Below are 16,710 nucleotides of genomic sequence, written 5' to 3' on the forward strand. Positions count from 1 at the left end.
GGTTAGCCTGCACCATGCTTGCTTTCTAAGAGCGCTGCTGGATAATTAGCAGATACTCGCCCAGCCTGTCACCCACAGACATGTGCAACAGAAAGTCTAGCCCTGCTCTCCCCACCCTCACACAGTCCAGGCTAACACTGTCATGTCGAGATGGTAACAGAGGATCCTCGGAGTTTCAGAGTTGATTGTCATATGACTAGAAGGAAACAGCCCTGAAACTCAGAATGCATGGAAGTTACCTTAAAGCTAAGAAGAGAAATATTAGTAGTGACAACATCAAAAGAAGCTTGGTGTATGTTAATATTCATGAGGCTTGGGGTGGGGGGGGCGGAATGCAGCCAGCTCAGCTGCTTGCTATTGTCCAGATGACCAATAACAGAGCATGCTCTCTAGCGTGCCTCTCTGAAAACCCTAAAGAAACATGGGCAGTGAGGACACACAGCACCAAAGGGGTTCCACCGGTCTAACTGACCTCCAGATTTGCTGCAGGATGTCACACTTCTTTGCCTCTGCCCTACTGTCGTTTTGGGGTTACCTCATTCTGACTGACCCAAGGCAAGGGGAAAATAGTGTGACTGGGTGAGAGGAATACCAGATGGAATCAAGGCCAGAAAGGACCTGCAAAGGCTCACAGCCCATTCCCTCTGCCACCTGCTCCCTCCTCCACCCCCACCTTCCACCTTAGGCTCCACTCAGGCTGAGACCCTATCAGTCACCCAGTGCTCCAGGCTGGGGCTATGTGGCTGGGAGGATATCACGTCTTATCAGAAATGAGTATCCACAGCAAATCACACTGAGACTAAACAGCACTTAAAAGATTAAAGGAAATAAATACAAGCCACATAAATGGTATTGAAAAAAAAATCACTTAGAGTTGATATGCATCTCTCAGCCAGCAAACAGGCACTCTGAGTTTGACCTGAATTCATCTTCCTTTCAGAGGACAGGGGACAGCCATCCAACAACGCAATTCAAAGCAGGCTAAAGTACGAGTGTGCGTACGTGTTCACACACATGCCTAAATAGACTTTTACATCTCCCCACCTTAGGCTGGAGAAGGAAGTCTTGCGTTGTCTTTGCATAATCCAAGGTCACCTTTTAATATGGGCCACTGTTAAACTGCCATAGAGTGACCCGGAGAGTTGTTAGCACACTACTTAAATGAATGTTTTATTTTTGAGAGCATTAGTATGTTTACTGGGGGTATGAATTATTCTTCTCCTTTCATAAGCTTACAAAGCAATGCCCCAAAAGGTCTTTCATCTATCCTAGTCAACAGCTGCCAGCTTTCCTCAAGACCACTACACGTCACCATGGCTGTGGCCAATTATGGAAAGAGTCTCTATTAGTTACTTTCATTGGCTTTTCTGCTGAATTCTTTGCTCAACTTTTCCTTCCCCATTAGCTCTGGGCCTCTAAGAAAATATCCCCTTTGATTAAGCATCCCTTTTTTTTTTAACCTAGCCTCCGCTGTTTGCTGCCACGGCTCTTCAGATGGGAGATCTGTAAGTTAATGTGTTAGCCAGCTCTGGGGAGACACCTTACTGCAGAAGGAGTGTGATGCCTGCTTCTATGCAAGGCAACTATTTATTTTCATTGCAACTCTGAGAGATCATCCATCATAATCATAGTGCATTTAAGCTGGGATTTGTTCACTTCAATGGAACCATGTTCAAAGCTTTATTTGGAGCCTGGAAATCTGGTCCCTGAAGAGCTGGGATGGAAAATGTCCTCAGCTTAAATATATGAATACTGTGTAATGGATAACATTACACATGGCTTAGGTCTCAGAAGAGGAGCACAGATAAATTCTCCTTACTAAGTAGGACATAAAACATATTTAATTATTATCCTTTCTATGGGTTCCACCAATTTCTGTGTATTTAAAACAAAGCAGATCTAGAAAACCTTCTAGCTGAGCTCTAAGATATGATTCTTGTTTCATGGCTTCTATGACTACATGGGAGAAATAAAAATGGGATTAAAGGAGAGACTGAAATTTACTCACTTTCATGAAAGACAAACATTTTGAAGAAGCAAACCACTGCCTCGCAAGCAGGCATACCCACAGGCTTGCATTTAACCTGCTTTCTGGCTAATTGCAATATACCTTCCTAGCATTTTCCCTGGCCTCTGTGTGGGGTGAGCTGGGTGAAGACATGCTCCTTTAAAGAAGCCTGAGTTACCAGCTTCTTCAAAATAAAAACAAGTTCGGGAATCTAATGTGGAATTTTTATAGGAGACAAACTCTCTCCAGTCTCCGAGTCCTCATAAAATTCAAGGGCTTGTTTTTGCACATCCCTAAGTATAACACTTAATGTTCTGTTGTAACTTCCCAGCGCTCTCTTGTCTAATAGGCCCTGAATCTAACAGTTTTACAGTTTGGGGAGAAGAGTCAGCACTAGAAAAATGTCAGGCTGGTCTAATGAGGCTTCAGATCCCCTGGTTTGCGCTGGAGTTTAATTTAAACTTACAATGATGTTTTAACATGTTTGCGTTTTCTTGACTAAAGAGGATTCATTATTTCGGTGACATAACCTCCAGACAATGCTCTGGGAATTGATTTAAGATGTGGCGGTAATTCCAACAGCCTCAACGCAGAGCTGAACATCTGTAACAACATTTCATTCCACTTTTCATCAGCATTCTGTTTTTAAGCAAGAGCAAAGCAACATCTTCCAGCAACACTGGCCAGGGGCCTGGCCTTACTTCAAAATGATCACATATTTTACTAGATTTAAAAAAAAGAAAAGAAATCCCTGCCTTTGTGTTACTCTCTAAGCTGCAAATATTATTGTGGGGTTCACCGATGCCTCTCGTAAGGGTCCTTGAAATAGGTATGACTGTGATTTTCAGGTTGCCAGAGCAGTCTGATACTTGTGTGGGATGGATCCAGCCGTCCCCTCCAGCCTAGGGCATTTCCCTCTTCTCTCTTTTCTTCATGAGATTTAGGAGGGGGTGGAGGATGAAGCTTTTAGATTTGAAGGTGGGTTTGTTGGCTGAGGTTAAAAAATAGCTCAAAGCAAATAAACTCAGAAAAGTAATAAAAGGCAACAACTCATAAACATGAGTCAAACAGCTATCTCCATTACGTTATTAATCACCACATCTGGAGTAACCCACATCTGCACACACTTAGCAGATCATTAGTAATGTCATATTCACACTGGAGTCACTCAGAATAAATGGCATGCTTGAACACAAAAGGATCACGCTGAAGGGGCTTCCCACTGAAGTCAGGGTGCAAGCTGCTAGTTGGAGAGTGGGGTCGTTTTACTGATTATCCATTTTTTATGGCTTTTCTGTTTCAAATTTTGTGGCCCAAACAAGTTAATGCATGCTGAAAGCCACGGTAGTCCTCTCTCTTCTTCAACTGAGCTTAGCATGTTACAGAGAAAGTCTGAGGGGCACCAGGCAATTATTACACATTGGGACAAAGCCCAGCACTCTGTCACCTGGCTTAGGCACATGTTGAGAATTGGGAGTTGCATTCTTGTGCACAAACGGGTCTTTGTGATAGCGTGCTCTAGCATCAGCCTTGACTGCCAAGGAATAAGGAGAGAAGAAAACTGAAATTAATCCCTAGTGAAATTGGTCATTACAAAAGTTACCAACTGGTTTTAATACTAAATACAACTATCCTTTTGTGTTAGAATGGAAGTTTCTCCCTCATGGCTGAAGAGGAGGGTCTTTTCTTTCTTTTTCCCTCCATTGACTTCCAAAAATACTTGGTGGAGGAGTGACATCTGAAAATTCAGAAAACAATCTTCTTTGAGTAGAAATCTCCAGACATATAAAGAATTCCTCTTCTCACCCACAACACACATGGACACACACACACACAGCAGGATCAGGCCTACTAGCTACTAGCTGGAGAGAGTCCTGTTCAACGCTCTTTACATTTCAAGTCTTTATCCTTCATTGCTATACTGCTGCTTCTCTTCCCAGACCGTCAGCCTCATTGGCCATCTTGGTTTTGATACCACTGCTTACCTTGATCTAAACCTAAATGCTACACCTCAGACACTTCTCAGAAAGAGTACTGCTGGGAGTTCGGGGTATAGCTCAAAGGTAGAGTGCTCAGCATGTGTGACTATGTCCTGGGTTCTGTCCCCAACACCATCCCCTCAGCAAAAATGATAAATACAAAGAGTCTGTGATGTGTCATATTTCTCTGTGATATCAGTGGAACACAGGTACTTTCCAGAGGGGTCATGTTTGCTATCTAACTGCTGTCTGCCTAACACTGAGGATAAACACTGAAACCATGATTGCTGTGGTAGAGGGCAACACAAGTATGTCTCTGAGCATCTCCTTCAAAACAAACCACGGAATCTCTAGTAACATCATCATTCTGCAGTGAGATGCACCATGGATAGGAACTCCTTGGCTGATGGAACTCCCTGAAATACAACTGTCAGTTCTCTAACAAAAAGTCTGGATAAATTAACTAACATTCAGGGTCTTATAATGCAGAACCAAGAGGAAAATGGATCCTAAATAACAGAAGGATGCTTTACCCTGGCAGCCTCTTCCGGCAACTGGGTGTGGGAGTTTCCTTGAGAGATGAGAGAAAAGCAAAGATAATTAATCCCAGACAGATAAGCCATAGTGTGGGCTGGGTATCATGACTGTCCTAACTAGCGCTTGATTGCTGATACAGAACAAAACCTGTAGCTAGGAATTGCCATAAGCCCATGAAAGGGACAGAGCAATAAGCCTGACTAAGCCACACACACCAAGAAGGGCAATGGACAGCTCAATATCAGAGTACAGGGGACTCAGAGACCTCATCCTTAGAATGAGAGTGTCTGGCTTGCTGATCAGAGGCTGGATCATCAAGAACTTGTCACAGGACCCCCACAAAAATCAATCCAAGAAAGCAGTTGTGAAAGATCATGCAAAATATTAATATACAAACAATGGAAAGATGAAGGATGTCTCAAACATATAAAACTCTCTAAAATTGAACAGCCATGTCTTCCTGTACATTATTCAGCTGGGCAATCTCACAACCTGCAGTTGAAAAAAATAGGAAGCAGATTTATTTGGAAAACTAGGAGGGTGTATGTTATTAAAAGAATCTGTCATTATATAAAATGAAAATAGGAGGCTGCCCTGCACTAATGGGCACAGGCAACACCTGCCCAATGGAGAGCTGGGAGGGCACAGAAGGGAGGGTTTGTTGGTGCTTTTTCATTTCTGGCTTTTGTGGTGCTAATAAAAGAATGGGAAGGGAGACTTTAAGGAACAATAGGTTATGTAGAAGTTAATCACAGGGTATATTTCTGGCTCTATTTAGTGCCTAGGAAACCTAAACTGTGTAAGTTTGAGTCCATCAATATAGAATAATAAAGGAATTCAGCTCCTACAAATACTAATGAATATGTTAACAGAATCTATGTGACCTTCACTGTGATCTCCTTATATAAATAGGAACAAAGGCTCCCCTAGAATTGAACTGGATAGAATGTATACACCTAGGGTACCCACATGCCTCATCCCCATCCCTCAAATAATCCCTGGGTCTTGTTTGCATCCCAGTAGGAGAACCACGTTCCTCCCAAAGAGCCTTCATCTAGAATCTCAGCTCCTGTGTCTTCCCTGAACTCTGACCCTGCTGTAATTATTTTCCTATCACTCTGCCCTGTTTCAGTAGAAAATTCCTTTCAGAGACCTGGGTGCCTTTAGGCCTTTTATTTCTTTCTAATTTTCTTGGAACAGACTGTCTCTGCTGCCTCAGGAACAAGAAGCCAGGTGAAGATCACCGGGTATTAGCTTCTCAGCAGTAAGACCCAGACAGGAACAATGAAATTGGAGGACGAAGCACACAATGGAAACGAGAAAAGCAAGAACATCCCTGAGCGATTCTGGTGGAGCCTGGAAAGACTACAGGAGCAGGAGGACCACTTTCAGTTTGAGTCAAACAGAGGCCTTTAGGTCAAAGGTGGATTCAAGTCTTGCTTGTAGCCCTAATGTGTGATGTTCGTGTTTGGTGGGTCACGCAGAGTGCAGATGAAGGCTGCTCAGCTCCTGGCACCAACCTGGGCTTCTTACCTCTCTCATGTTGAGAGTCAACAACAGTGGCCTACCATGTGTTTTTGTACAGCCCACAACTGTCAAATGTTTGGGGAGAATACTATAAGCATAATGTTTCCTAAAATATTAAAAAGATGTTAGCTAGCCATAGGAGGGCATGTGGCTTGTAATCTCAGCTCTTGAAAGGCTGAGGCAGAAAGATCAAGGGTTTGAGGCCAGCCTGGTCCTACGGAGAGTCTCAAGAACAAAACAAACCAAAATTCAAATTTTAGTATCTCTAAATGAAACTGCATGTGACCAGGGCCACCATCATTGTTTACCTTTTGCTCATAGCTTCTTTTCCTCTCTAACTGTGTTGAGTAACTTCATAATTCATTAAAGGCCATATGGCCTACAAATAACTGAGCTTGAGCTATTAACTGACTGACCCTTGGCAGAAAGACTGTGTTGATCCCTGTAGCAGTCCCCTCTGCACATCTGTCCAGCTTCCCGTCCTCCCAAGGAACACTGTCCTTCCCCACCTGCTCAAGCAGGCAAACAATACAGTAAGGGTCAGGGTCTATTTGAAGCACACAGTCGGAGACTTGGGGACAAATAGAGGTCATTTAATGACACTAATGTCCCTATGACCCAACTTGCTGTGGGCCCTGCTGGTTTCTTCGTATTTGGAGGACTTGAGTCAGGTGAGTTTCCCCTTTTCCAGTCAAGCTAACTTAGATTCATCCACCGGCTACTCTGAAAGTCAAGGCGAAAGCCCATCTACTGTGAGTAATACCTTGAAGCTGTCAGTATATGCTGCTGGTCCACCCTGTGAGAGCCCGTACAAGACAAGAGATTAACCATTAGAGTAGATATGCTCAAAATCTACAGCTTCAACCTTTCCCCGGCTAGCTCAGAGCTATCCACAGATGATTATTTCAACCGTCAGCTGCCGCATTGATTTAAACCCCTGCACAGTAGCTCCTGGATTCATCTGCCCCTTGTCAAACTGGCATAGTGTTACTTGGAGGATACATGGTGTGGCAGTTTCACTGCGAATCCAGAATGATCCAGACGGCTGCTGTCTCTTTGTTAACAGGAAGCCAAACTGATGAGTTTGTAATGTGTTTCTTATCAAAGGTAGTTTCAGAGAAGAAAATGCACCCCATCAGTTTGGCAAGTATTTCATAGAGGCCGGATTATGGGCTTTCATCAGAGCATCTCCGTTATTTTCTTGAAGAAATAGACAACCCAGCATCCATCCCATTAAAATCATTTCATGCCAATGAATTATGTATTTATGAATTTATAATTATCCTTGATTCTCTCCTTCCTGCCACATCCTTAATAAAATCATCAGCTGGAGCCTACAGAGCAATGGTGCTTAATATATGAGCATCCTTATTTATTTATTTTAAGGTTAGTGCTGGTACTTTTGAGCCGTGTGGGGGATTATAATACTCAGCTCACATAGTTAACAAAGACACAATGAAATGGAATGGAAGGTACCCGGAAGCAACTTTCTTCCAACATGGCTTATTATCATGTAGGTTTTATTTTACCATGGATCACACCAGGGCTCGCTCATATTATCATGAGCAAAATCCCCATTAAGATGCCTGGCACCCTTGTTAGCTTGCTGAAAGGGCACATAGGTGGCTAAAGCTCTTAGCTTTCTGCCGGCCATTTTTGTTCTCCTTCCTGTTGGATTCCATGGCTAAACACCGGCATTAAACCATTGTTTACTGGATCATACTTTAAAAAGAGGAGATTTTCTTCACCATGGATTTTCCTACATTTTTGATCATTTAAAGGTATTACATGGTACTAGTGACTCCTGAGATTTCAGATATGCTCTTAAATAAGCCTCCTCCACAGCCCATCCTTGCCCATTTCTCAAGGGCATTCAAGGTGCTGTTTCTACCACCCCACCGAATGGCACTGGGCAGACTTAACTAGTGAATTATTTCTTTGGATCACTTCACGCTGTGTGCATGAGATTGCTAAGGACAGCACTGGCAACACAAGCTTCCTCCTGGATTTACAAATTGTCAGATATCCAAAGGAGTGGAGAAAGGATCATGCTGCCTGGAAGCCTGAGACTTGCCACCTGCCCAGGGTGAGAAACAGAAAAGAGAGATGGGGTCAGGCCTCTCGCGGATGTCACCACAAGCCCACATCAAACTCTCCCAGTTACCGCTACACTGGTTTACACTGTGGGCTGCAAGTTCCTGTTAGCTTGTGTATTTTGACTAGTATCTCACCTTCTTTCTGTTTTTCCACTCCCCTAAAGAGCTTCACATTAACATGACTGGCAGAAGACGTCAATCATATTTTATTTCTGCTTTCACTTTGCTGTTCTTGCTTTTAAAATTAGTATTTGCCTCACTGGTTCTGCCTTCTGAAGATGAGCCGAGAATCCAACTGTGTCTACATGAAGTTGTTTCCTAAACCATATATTATACAAATAAGTATCATTAATATTACCACTATCAGCTCATCCATAAATACCCTATCTGCCATGGAGTCCACTGTGTCAAGAGCCCCCTAGAATCCTAATATGTATTCCAGATGGTTACACGATATTGCTCTGAAACTCAGAGAAAAGGAAAATGCACGGATTTTTATGCAATTCAGGTGCCCAATGAAGAATGTCCTGACAGAACCCTTTAGAAATATGCTGTTTTTAACCTTGGGAGGCAAGGAACAGTTGGGATCGTGATTTTACACTAAACACAACATTTAGTAAGTCTTTTAAAGACATAGTCTCCTTCTAAAGACACCCCTGAACAATCAGATCATAATCTATTTTCTACTATAGTTTATGGTCAGGATACATCCTGTGCAGCATTTGTAAAATGCGAGCACACTGTGAGGACAGGGTGTAGGGTGCAGAAGCAGGGCTCGAAGGGCTTCATGGGTGTTCTAGTCCCATCTTCTTTGGATTCAAGACTAGACTAAAATCAAAGCCAGAACCAGAGCCTGGATCTGTCCATTGTAATTCAGATCATTAGCCACCAGAACCCCACCCATCAGAAGAGCACGAGGATAGGGGATCTTGGAGTTAAGTCACTTGCCTGAGTGACAGCTCTGACCCTCAGTGTGTGTATGTGTGCATGTGTGTGTGTGTGTGCGCGCACGCACATGAATATATGTGGAGGTCAGGAGTCAACGCCAGATATCTTTCTCCATCTCTCTCATCTTAGTGTTTGAGACAGTGTCTCTCACAGATCCTGGTGTTTGATGGTATGGCTAGACTAAGCTGGCCAGCAAGCTCCAGGGACTCTCGTGTTTCTGCCACTCCAATGCTGGGATTTGGAGGACACTTTTGCCACATCTGGCTCCTAATGTAGGTGGGAGGGACTGAATTTCGTCCTCAAGCTTGCACGGCAAGAATTCTCCTCACTGAGCTGTCTCCACAGCCCCCTGAGCCTCTTTGGAGTTCTGTTCTCAGAGAAGTTATTCAGCATTATAAAAACTATTGCTGCCAAATCGAGAGATCAGATACTCTGGAATAGCAGACGTCACAAGGAGACAGACAGCATGAGAAACAATTATTCTGCATGGTCCCACCTGGCCCTGGCTAATATTGGAATTTTGTAGAGAGACAATTGTTCAGTCAGAACTTAACCTGTGAAACTAAGGATTTCTAACTACATTTTACAATCCTACAGGAGGTCAGGTGTCCATCCTAGGAAAGTCTCTTTCTGAGGGAGCAAGGGTTCAGCAACTGGACTAGTACCCCACTGCAGGATACAGTGGCTGGCCCCGGTGCAGGGCAGGTAGTCCCCATGGGCATTTCTTGAAGTGCAACATTCCCAAGACAGGGCATTCTTAAGGCATGATCTGTCTCAAAATGTCAGCTGGTGCTGAGTGGCAAGTAGGGAATAAGCTATGAGCAGGGACCTGAAGCTACCCTACTGGGTCCAGACCTATGCATCTGGAGGCTTACCAAACTCTAACTGGTTCTCTGATGCAACGCATATGGACCAAGAACCTAGGTCCTAGGGATATCCTGAGATTGGATGGAAATTGAAAAAGTGCCTTGACTAGCTCCCTTGATGAGCTCTTACTAAACTTTCCCTGTGAGTTTTCTTGGCTTGAGGGATAGCTTGGAAGTCTCTTACAGGATTCTCTACATTGCAAGTCTACTGTCTTTCAATGGCAGGGCATTCTTTTCAACAGGCTTCAAACCACGGGCTTGCACTCTTTCTGCCCCCCGCCCCCACCCCCGACCCCAGCAACGGGGCCTTTGTCCAAGTGGGGAATGAGGTGGGCGTTCTGTACCACCCCCAGCCTTTGCTTTGTATTCAACCATCACCTTTGAACCACGTTTGCACGACTCTAGAGAACTGCTTAGGCCAAATAATTCGGTTTGCCAAGTGTCATAAAGCAGAGTCAGCCTGAAAAGCTCTAAGTGGGTTCAAGTGGAGGAGGCTGTCACAGTGAAACTCAGACAGAAACAGGGAGAACCCCATGGTTCCTCTAAATCACAGGAAGTTTGTGTTGCCTGACAGGGAGGGGCAGCAGACTTCAGGTAGGAGGTCAAGGGAGGTGTGGCAGGGCAGGCAAATTATGGGATGAGGAAGTGATTACTCCTTCCCGTCCTATCTTCCAGACCTACTCAGTCTTCAAGGGATAGGCTACACACGCCTTTTCCAGGAAATAGTTGGCCCTTCTCATATTAGACTCGTCATCTCCTTATTTAGTCCCATTATCAATTTGTTTCCTGTTGTAACATGTCCTGCTCCCCAACTAGACTCTGCAGTTCCTCTAATGTCACTCACATGTCTGAATGTTCCACAGGCTTGAGCTCCTGGTGGGGTCTGCTAGGAAAGCAATCCTAGTGCCTAGAGCTGCCATGGCAGAGTGAAATGAACATTCTGGTGGTCAGGAGGCCTGGCTTTTTCTTCCAAGGCCTAGACCTCATGTGTGGCATCGGCAAGAAACTTCTCCTCCTAGGAGATTGCAGTTCATTAAATGTAAGACCTTCCCAGATGTGTTTAGTGATGATTTGAACAGAACGCTGTCTCCTCTTATGTGGGAAATATCACTGGAGCCGGTTGTGGATTAAAGGCCATATAACTTGTCAGCCACAAACAACTCTCCAACACTTCCTACCAGACTCCACCGGGAAGGTTACTGAAGAGGGAACTAAAGACTGTTGTGCCGAGGAAAATCTGATTTGCCTTGGTAATTAAAGAGCTCTGGATTCCAAGGAAAGGAACCAGGGACTTTGTAGACTACCAATGCTTGAGTCTCATGCCTGTCTATTGAACCAAAACCATGGGAACACTGGGCTGACAATCTAGTTCAAGGGTAGAACAGCTATCTAGCAAGCACAAGTTCCTAGGTTCAATCCCAAGCACTGCCCGAATAAATAAATAAAGTAACAAAATAATGATGAAAGCAAACAAAACCTCAGGGTATTGTTTTTTTCTTGAACTTTTCTTTTTAAAAAAATCTTTAAATCGAACCATAAGATTAGCCGGAGAAACAAGACAGCTTTATCCAAAAAGTTTTATACGTGAGTTATATAAAAATCGCAATAAAATGTATGATGGCATCGCAGCAGAGTTCAAGAAGAACCCCAGACAACAAGTGCTACAGATTGGGATACTCAGGGAAAAGAAAGGAGGATTGGAGACTAGGATGGGATGGGAGGAAATACCAGCCTGCTCTCCTGCGTGACTCAGGACTGAGAAGACACCGGCCTCTGAGGATCCACACAGTTCCACGGAATAAGTGTGCAGAGTGGCAATAATGTGTGGGAAGAGCAAGCTGGGCAGAGGCAACAATTCGAGTAAAGCAATGGGATAGAGCATACTAATGTAAGGACTCTAAGAAAATCAGTGTGAGCAGAGCAACCAGGGTAACTGGGCACACGGCTCCCGAGACACGAAAACACTACTGTAAAGCCGCAGCCCCAAATGCAGACTTGCACAATATCTGAGCACCTCAAATCATATTAAACCTTCCTTTCCTTGATCCTAACTGCTCAGACCGAAAGTGAGTGGAACGTAAGTACACGGGCGAAATCTATGTACACCTATATGGCTCAGCCCACTTCCCCCTGAGCTGCTTCCAAGTTCCAAGGGTCCGAGATAAGACAGGCCCAAATGCATGTGGCTGCAACACAGAGTTCCAAGGGTCCAAGAGAAGACAGACCCAAATGCATGTGGCTGCAACAGAGTTCCAAGGGTCCAAGAGAAGACAGTCCCAAATGCATGTGGCCGGAATGCCGGGTTCTGAGTCCACAATGGACATTGCATTTTATCAGGATGAGGGAAACTGACAACAAGATAAAGATATCGGACCCCCTTGGAGAAGGATGTTTCGGTTACAGGAACCTGACTCCCTACAGAGTGGTCAAGTTAACCTTGACTTTGAACTGGCTTAAGTTGGTCCTGTCATCAGGGCAGAGGTCTGGAAGGTAGGCCAACAGGGACCAGCGTTTACTGAAAACTAATGGCAATTGTTTCTTCAAAACTCATTAGCAACAAAACCAGTTCTTGAAAGTAGAATCGTAGAATCATGGACAGGGAACTGCTTCCCCAGCCTTCTGCTGGTTTGGTTTGGTCTGATCAATAACACTTTTTGATGGTCTCTGTCAAAACCACGTGGGCAAGCAGAACAAGACCATACAGCACTTGCTAGCATCCCTGGCCCTCAATCCTGAAAGTTTAAAAAACACAAAACAGAAATTTCCTAATGGACATTCCAAATGAACGATTTAAAATTATTCATTTACAAAATAAGCAAAGTATATGTCTGCCAGGTTCCTAACAGGTAGAGTAATGGAGAAAATAGGTAAGTCAGTCATTCTAGGAAACATTTTAAATGTTCCCTTTCTACAGCCTCAATAAAGTGCCTACCGCCTAAACCATCATTTTTTTATGCACAAGTTGTAGGGTTTTGTTTTTGGTTTGAGGGTGTTGTTTGTTTGTCTTTTAAGACGTAGCTATGGTTTGAAGAGTACATTCGAAAACTGGATATACATGTGAATAAAAGAATTAAAATGTTGTTGCTTTAGGTCTGTTTTAAACAATTACTTATTTATTATTTATTTTATTAGTCATACTTGACTCACTGATAAAGTCTAGGTTGAAAAACTAATCAAATTTCCTACAAATTTTATTAAAATCGAAAACAAGACATTAAAATAAACCCTTTTCTTATTTGTCAGGATTTAGTTCTGGCCCCAGAGAGAAAAACAACATCCAATGGTGAACACGGATTCTAAACTGGTAATTCCTGGAGAATGAGTATCAAGTTAGAGTTATTGTTAATAGAATATTAATCTAGTACATTGACTAGATTTACAAACACCCCCCCACCACACACACACACACAGCCTGATGTGGACTGTGGGAATGAAGCTGTCTAAGTCAATGGATTAAACCTCCACTCCTTCCACAGAACAGCAGTGAGATTGGAGGTCAGACAATCCGAGGGGGAAATCTTGCTTTGGTGTCTTTATCTTTTAAACTGTAGTGAATGTTTATTTAACTGGAACTCTCTCCAAGGGAGCATCACATCTGGCAAATTGGATTTAAAAGAAATATTGTAAGTTGAGAGATGTTTTCTTAATGGAGGTATATCTCTTGCAAAGCGTTTCAGATACTCATCTCGGAGACATAAAGGAGAGAATCAAAAGAAAGAAAAGGCAGGAAGTGAATGGTGCAGGAGAATACTTTGATGCCATCTGGGGGAGGGCTTCATTCGTAGGGAGGCAGCGCCACCTTCTGCTCACACTGCATTACAAGCGCCTCTGTTTTGTGGCCATCTATCTCATAATCTAAGCGTAAATGTATAGCTGTACAGCTGTATTTCTCCTCTGCTGTTATATGTGAAGAATTTTATTGCCCGTCAGCAGATTTCTAACACACTGGTTGAAGTTTAATAATCCTCTATTACCTGGGTTATATAAAAACCCAGCATGCTAATTGTTGACAAACAAATTTTAATATCCAAAGAACTGTAAGTCACCCAGTAAATACTCAAATACATCAATAGAAAGAGTTCCTTTTTGTTCTAGCAGTGTTATTAATACAACATGATCTCTTAACATGAGACCCATGCTCACGCATTTCAATGAATGAAGAAATCAGGGACAAGGCATTTCCCCTATTAATCAAGACCCTCTCTATTATTTACAACTGAGAAAGAAGGAACACCAACACCCCCCCCCCCGTTAGAGAACAGGTGTCTCGACCACAATGCCATTTAGAAAATTTGTTCATATAGCAAAGCCTGAGTTATAAATGCCGAAGATTGCATCTATAAGATGTTATATTACTTTACATGGCAATAAGGAAGTTGTGAAGAATATATGTCACTGATACTATGGGCAAAGAAACACTACCTGTCATTTTTCAGGGGGAAAAAGATCACACAGGCGAGATAGCAAAGGAACACAATAAAGAGAAGAACCTGGAATGTGATAGTGTGTCTGATTATATCTGCAAAGGAAACTGTGAAATAAATTAACACCCAAGAACCCATGAGATGCGAACGGTAGCTTCACTGCCAGCGATCTATGCATCAGGGAAGGCTGGTGTTCTGTAATAAGGGAACTAAAGTGCAGGCTGTGAATCTGGTGGTGATAACTAATGGCCACACTACTTAAGACTCTGATTAGATCTCTGACAGGGCGGTGGGGTGGAATAAGAATAACAAAAGAGTCCAAAGGACCAAAGAATGTAACGGGATTTGTATTTTCACTTGGAAAAATAAACCCCAAATGGGATCAAAGGGCCCCAGGAAATGAAAAATAACAATTTCTATGTCATCCTGATCTGATCTGCAGCCAAGCTATCATGTGATAATGGTGTGGGCTTTAGGGGAGGAACAGGGAAGGAGGAAATGCTGAGTGAAACATACTCTAATTTTAAATGTTATTGAGATTTAATCTCTAACAACAACAAAATCGCTCAGACAATAGTTATAAGGGTGTTTCTAAGAACAAGAGAACAGCTGTGGGAGCTCTCCTCATAATTTGATTCTTCCAGCCATCTGAGTCAGGCACGCAGGTACTGAGCATGCAGCCACTCCCACGAGCGACACAGGGAATGTGGCCAGGAAGATCATAAACCCAGGCAAAGGGCGGCATTGTCTACCACGTGAGTTGACTCTGCTTGGCCAGCATGTTGAGTCAGTAAGGTAGAGTCTTGGCAACAGGTTGGGGCCTAGGTGACTCCAGGTGCAAGCCCCTTTTTAAGAGAAAGTGGATAAGTTCAAATCCACAAGAAATAATAACAACATGTTTTGGTTAGAAAACTAAATTCTGGATTCAAAGGAGCTCAGAGTGACAGCATCAAGGAAGTAGTGAAATCTTGCCCTTCCAATACACAATTCCTTCAACAAAGACGCAGGTAATCCAAAGACACAGGACAGCAGACAGTGGCATGGCCTGGTCAAGCAGAATCCAAATACCATGTGACTGCCAGCAGAGGGAATCAAAGATTGCATCTCCTTCACAAAAAGCTGAAATCAGTTCTAGAATGATCTAAGAGTTTTCCAGCAGTCTAAAGAACTAGCTAGTCAGGCACAAATACCTTGTTCAAGACAATACAAGGAAACATGAACAAACATATGTTCAATAAACCATGAAACACATTCCGGAGAGTTTCCATGTCAGTTCCAACATGTCTGTTGAACCCCTACTATGTTCTATGCTATTGTATGTATACAGTATGCCCACATTTCAAGGACCATGTGTTGGTACTATTCACTTCTATAAAAACTCTTCATGGAAGCTACCCTGCATGGTTATCTGGAAGGTTACAGGCTTCCAAAGAAGTCAGTGATTCTGACTTTTAGGTTTGAACATACTCAGCCGAGTTGGCTTCCCAGACTTTGCACTACCTAAAAACTGAACCATAAAAGCAGAATCTGCAAATGTTCCCCCTGAATAAGTTAGAAGGTGAACATTTTTGTTTTTAGGGGCCAAATCTCTCTGTTAGCATGCCTCTGTTTTGCTGTGAACCCCAAATGTAGCTAGGGACAATAGGCAAGCGAATGAGCGTGACTGCTTCACAGTCGAGCTTCACTTAGGAAAGCAGGCTGAGGGCCAGATGCGACCTGTGAGCCTCAGTTTACTGGCAGGGGAGATTTCATGACCTTGAAGAGGCCAGGGAAAGAATAAGGCAACGTGAAAGTCAGAAGGGCTGCTCTGCAGGATATCTAGAGGAGACCTATGTGCAAACTACTATGAGACCAAGCTGTGACGGAGTCTCAACCCCATGTTGCTGAGGGAAAGCTAGAGATCATCCTAACATGACAGGTTAGGTTAATGGTTAACAAGAAAGCCGTCAAAAGATCTTTCAGCTGGGTGTGGTGACTCAGACCTATAACCCCCAGCACCCCAAAGGCCAAGTGGAATGGGGGGAGGGTCCTAAGAGTACAAGTCTGAGCTACATAGTGAGTTTTAAGACCTGAAAGAATAAACTAAAAGTTCATCTTCTCTGTCTTTAAATTGAGATGACAGTAATGATGAGTTTACACTTTAAAATAATATATCTAAGGGATACGTATTTACCTCGTGGCTAGAACACCTGCGCAGCATAATTTAGTCCTTGGGTTCAATTCCATGCTCAGCAAATACAGTTAATTAACAAACACTATACTATATTATACTATGCCCAGTATAGTATAATACTGGGGAGGAGACTACTTGGAAGAAAATAGTAT

At 43.2% G+C, this 16,710-nt stretch overlaps 1 protein-coding gene across 1 annotated transcript in view; it reads right to left on the reverse strand.

The window, feature by feature from the left end:
* Kcnma1 (potassium calcium-activated channel subfamily M alpha 1) overlaps positions 1-16,710 on the reverse strand; it is a 719,714-nt gene that overhangs the window by 92,018 nt on the left and 610,986 nt on the right.

This window comes from Arvicola amphibius, chromosome 13 (assembly GCF_903992535.2).
Source record: "Arvicola amphibius chromosome 13, mArvAmp1.2, whole genome shotgun sequence".
Taxonomy (NCBI): Eukaryota; Metazoa; Chordata; class Mammalia; order Rodentia; family Cricetidae; genus Arvicola; species Arvicola amphibius.